Here is a 5335-nt window from a genome sequence, read left to right on the forward strand (position 1 = left end):
ATTCTTTAGTATATTACTTGTGTGATGTATTAATGCTAACACTGTTATAATCTTTTTTTAGTATAATATGTGTGTGGGCAGAAGTGAATCATTCACTGATTGCAAACCAATGATTGTAAGATGATGTCATTGGGTAGGACTGGATAAGTCTGACTTCTTCCTACTCCATTCAAGCATGTACTAGGTATAAGCAAATTGATATTGGATTATGTGTAAAATTATGTGTGTTGTCATATCAACTGTTTTACAAGCTTGAAAGAATAAATCAAATCAAATCAAATCATACCTGGATTTTCTGGAAGGTTTCCCAACAGACACAGCACATGAAAGAAAGAGAAGAATTCAAAATTAATCGATATTATCTTGACATGCCATTAATTTTTGGAAGTCTGGCTAACACTCACACTGACTGAAAATGAATGCAAGAGATGAATGAGGTGCAGTTCTGACAGTACCAAAGCCATAAAAGCAGCCTTTTGTAATCATCATCAAAGCTAAGGTCGCCAGATGATTCATAGGGTTAAACAAAATAAACCCTTCTAATGCCATGCGATATGACATGACGCAAATGTTACTGTTTAAAAAAGTGAAAATGTGAACAGCTCAGATTATTATCATATGCATATGTGTTTACTTAAATCACATTATGTGTCACCATGCTTTATGTTCGATCATCTTAGCAGTGAGCTGGAAATAAGCCGTATTTATCAAAGCGTGCATATAGCAAGTCTGTATATTAGAGCTCCCCATATGCAGTAATCTCATCTTAATCAGTTCAAATCAAAGTTAAGCTTGTGCATAATTGTATGCAATAATCAATTCTAAATCCCACCAGTTCTGCATACAATTCCTTATTAGCAAATATGGTCTAATGCATAAATGTAAGCAATATAGTTTTTGGCAAACTGCAGTTCTGATGGCAAAGAAGATGTTCACAGGGGTGAATACCTGGATTTTCTGGACAGAGAGCGTGAACATGAAAGGGAGTTGGAGGAGGATCTAGATCTGGAGCTAGAACCGGTATAACTGCTACCACTTCCGCTAACACTCCCACTCACAGTCCGCCTGGAAGAGCACATGGAGTCAGAAAGAAATGAGAACACAGCAGGTAAGTTTATTGTCAAATTAAATCCAAAGTGGAGTCTCCAGCTCCTTGGTCAGCAATTACCACACCCAACCACATTAAATAAAACAAACACACACACACACACACACACACTATAGTAACTGATAATAAATCTGACTGCAATAATAAATTATAAGGTTTACAGACCATTACAGGGTCCATTTTCTATAACTTTAATGCCTACCACCCTCGTCAATGCCAATTCTTCTAAAGCCTTCACCAGCTGCTTCTTTTACCCTGTGGGCAATGAAAAAGTCAAGGAGGGTGTAAGAGATCTATGTTCAAGCCTACTTTTCAGGAGTGGTAGGGATGTTTTAATTATTAGAATCGTAGTTTCAGAGTCCAAAACCTACAGTACATCTGACAAACAGCCAAACACATTATTTTTCTTTACAGAAGCTGTATGACACTGTGGCATCCCCCTAGACGCTTCAGTTTAGGGGATAATCATACTCTACGTTTTGGTGCCTTGAGGGATGTAAACAGGAAGTACAATATTGGCATGGGGCCTGTTATCTACAGCTTAAGTTAGGTTTTACCGTCATTAATTTGTTAACATTTTGTCAAATTGGGACTGTTAAAAGTAGTGCAAATTAGCTATTAGCAGTTCCAGTTTGAGCCCTATGCAACAATGGAGATGAGAAGCAAAATGTAGCAGTAAGTCTCTTGTATTCTTTTAGATGCAGTGCCAATTAGAAAATGACTGAATGATCATAAAAGATAAATGTTTTTGTGAGTACAGGAAAAACTCAAGTTCTCAAAATTGTATCTCAGTTTGGGTATTTTACCCTGTTACATTACTGTCACCTACAATTTGGCTTATTGTGTAGTTAAAGCTACACTGGATAGACCCATTTAACTTGTCACAACAAGAAAAGCACAGTAAGTCATAAGTGAGCAAGCATACACAAAGCCAGGATCCTGAAACAGCTAAATGGAAGCCATGGTTTTATTTTTATTATTGTTCAAACATTTTGAGAATGCTACACCAACACAGTGAGATAGCAGGTATCACTAAATTCTATCCGGCCATCTGTCAGGTGGAGGGAAGTAGTTTTAAAGCAGGTGTTGTAACTGGTTTTCCTAGATAGTAACCCAGCCAGCCCACACTCGCACCCACACACAGTCTGTCACACCCTTACTGTTCTTCCCTGCCCTTTAAATGTTCTTCCTCTCTGTCAAACACACACACACAGTGTACAAAACTCACAAATAAACAGGTCTCTCCGAGTCATCCACCCACACACAACCTTTATAGTCTTCCCCAAATTGCACAGCTGTGGGATACACTTGCTGTATCACTTGTGTCACACAAACTCAGACACAAATATACAAATGTAAATGTGTTAGGAAACTGTTCTGGTTATTTGAAATGCACCTGTTTAACTGTGCCATCTACTGTGGACATTCTTCCTTGCAAATATGACCCTGGTAAACAAACATGTAGGCAGACCAACATTCTCCCACTTTTAACTATAGCAAGCAATACACACACAGTTCTCTGAGAGGACCAGGATGTGCTGACAGGAATGACCGGCAAAGATAGCCAGGTTGTTCATTTGAAACATGAAACAAGAAAATTTAAATTATATGACAGCATTTGTGACAAAGTTAAGGTTAGTGAGCCTAACCCTAGTCATACAAACAGACAATTCAGCTGTCAACAGCAAAGATCAGTGCCAGCTAAAATGAAAAAGCCACTACCTGAATGTTTTGTATACTGGATGAGTCAAAACTTGAGTCACTCACACCAGTGAGCCCAAATAATCTGTCACATTCACATATTATAGTCAATAAAACTTGTAAAACAGACAAGAGCTGGCAGAAAGCAAATGAAATGTTTACTCATGCATTAACATGACTGTCAACACAGGGTAAAATTGATGTTAAAGTGGATGGCTTTCACTGAAAGGCAACAAGTTTGCACCACTGTTATCTGAATTAAAGGGCCCATGGCACTTTTCCTTGTTTTCTGACTTACCTACAATATTACGACAGTGAATTATCATCTTAGACATGACCTAAAGCTCAAAAAAGAGGTGTACGTATGTTCTAGTATTTCTAGGAAGCAGCAGCTCGGTTTATACACCTCTAGTAAACTCTCACACGAGACATTTTTTTAACAAAATTAAGTATTACGTGATAGTTTAAGGATTTCCTTGACAATAAGCTTAAGAAACACGTGTCTTATTTCTGCAACGTTAGAGAGAGTTGTTGTAAGGCTGGAGAAGTTACTATGTCTGCATTATGCCAGTTAAAATATGGGGTTTCTCAATTACCGCTTTGTTTAGAGTGTTACACATCTCTTTTCATTGGTACATATACCGTTGTTACGGGTCGTCATGCACTTTCATATTCTGTCTCCAACATGTCAGGTAGGATTTGAGGTATTGTCATTGTTGAAAACATAACTTATTTATCTCTGTTTTTTGTTTCCCTGTCGAGATGCGTTACCCCTGTTCAAAACTCGGTGTCATGTAGTTGTGTGAAATTAGATTTCGAGAACACTGGCAACAAGAGTTGTGGGCATTCGCGAACTATCCTCCCGTTTTTAGAATGAGGCTCTCAGGTTTTTTTCATTCTGAAATAATTAGACTATTTTGAGTTATGATGGGTGCAAAGCTAATCTAGATGTACACAAGATTAAAAACATTAAATGATTGGAAATGAGCATGCTAGGGCACTTTAAGCGTTAAGTTCCTTAACAAGTGCTGCATAAATAAACATATAACAATAATAATAATTTCTAATCAGATTTGATAAAGGATTCAAACAGACTGATTCTGTAAGTGGATCTGGAATCAGATTCAGATTTGATAAAATGCTATCAAACTCCATCTCTAGTAGCATATAATGTAAAATGAAATGTACTGATGTATTTCTTCTAATTTTAACAGCCTGTCCAACTGCATCAAAATGAACTGAAAGCTTTAGAATAAGACGCCTACCGTCGGGGAGGATGCTGCTGTCGTTCTTTCCGCCTGCCTTCCCTTGGGTTGGGAGGTCTTCCAGGTTCCCGTTGTGGCAGGGGGGGCCCCGCCGCCTGCCCCGCCACCTGTGCCTCCAGCCTCCCGAGGATTGGTGGGAGGTTTACCTCCTTCTATCATGGGTTTGGAAGGCCTGCCCTGTAGTCCCCCAGGTAGAGGAGGACTGGGAGCTTTCTTAATGAGAGGCTTGTCCCTGCGAGGAGGGGGCATGGCACCCGGCTTCAGCAGCATGCTTAGGGAGGGAAAGGCACTTTTTGTTTTGTCAAGCATGCAGACAGTGATGTGCTAGCAACTAGTATGGCAACATAGCACACGGTACGTTATAAACATGCATGATGCAATAAGATGCTGGAGTAAGCCAAACTGCTTATTTATGACAATTTATGAATTAGACCACATTTATTACCACACAAAAAAAGGAATGTTAAATGGACATAAATGCTTAAGATTTACCCTTTAGCTAACACAGGAAGAAGATCTGGTTTATTCTTAGCATTCCTCAGTGACGCTGGACTTGGTGAGGGAGATGTGGAGAATGATCGAGACCTATAAATCAAAAGTATTCATTATATTGTCAATATGCAGCTTAATTGCAACACTGGGACTCTATTTCGCTGCCAGTGCAATATCTACATCACTTCATTCACATTCAGTTGCAGTGTGATTTTCCTTGGGTGCATGTTACTTTTTTTGTGCATTGGTGTGTTTAGCATTTCCTGCCATGAACGAATGGAATCATGCTGAGGTGTGAGGAGAGGCACAGTTTTGGCGGTGAGTATTCAAAATAGGCAGCGCAGCGCAATTTTGGTGTTCATTTTGAATAGTGATAACACCTGCTCAGACCGCCTCTTATCAAATCAGCAGGTCTATCCTGACAAGCACATAGGCTGGGAAGCACAAGATCAGGTAACCAAATGAATTTTAACAGCCACACCAACTTGAAATTAACCCTTAAATCTACAACTGATGTGCTGAAATTCATTATCTGAATAATTTATGAAATATGTGCAATTATTCAGAAAAAGTATAGGATAAACTCGTCCTCAGTCTGTGGCTATAGGTATATGGTCAAACAGTGCTGACGCTTCAGGACGTGTTTCATATAACATTCTAGGAGCATTTGCTTTTGGAATGCTGCACCCCCACTGCAGGACCACTGCATCCTGTCAATATGGATTGACGAGCAATCATCCACCAATGCTATGTAGGACTTATAGCACTG

At 39.2% G+C, this 5335-nt stretch overlaps 1 protein-coding gene across 1 annotated transcript in view; it reads right to left on the bottom strand.

The window, feature by feature from the left end:
- LOC109974394 (zinc finger CCCH domain-containing protein 18-like) overlaps window positions 1-4170 on the bottom strand; it is a 12532-nt gene extending 8362 nt beyond the window's left edge. Inside the window, exons 1-3 of the mRNA XM_020624573.1 lie at window positions 4075-4170; window positions 949-1065; window positions 287-295 (exon numbers count right to left, since the gene is read on the bottom strand). The gene's annotated coding sequence lies outside the window, so the exon portion shown is untranslated. The remainder of the gene's footprint in view (window positions 1-286; window positions 296-948; window positions 1066-4074) is intronic.
- Window positions 4171-5335: the final 1165 nt, after the last annotated feature.

The sequence above is a fragment of the Monopterus albus genome, unplaced genomic scaffold, assembly GCF_001952655.1.
Source record: "Monopterus albus unplaced genomic scaffold, M_albus_1.0 scaffold332.1, whole genome shotgun sequence".
Lineage (NCBI taxonomy): Eukaryota > Metazoa > Chordata > Actinopteri > Synbranchiformes > Synbranchidae > Monopterus > Monopterus albus.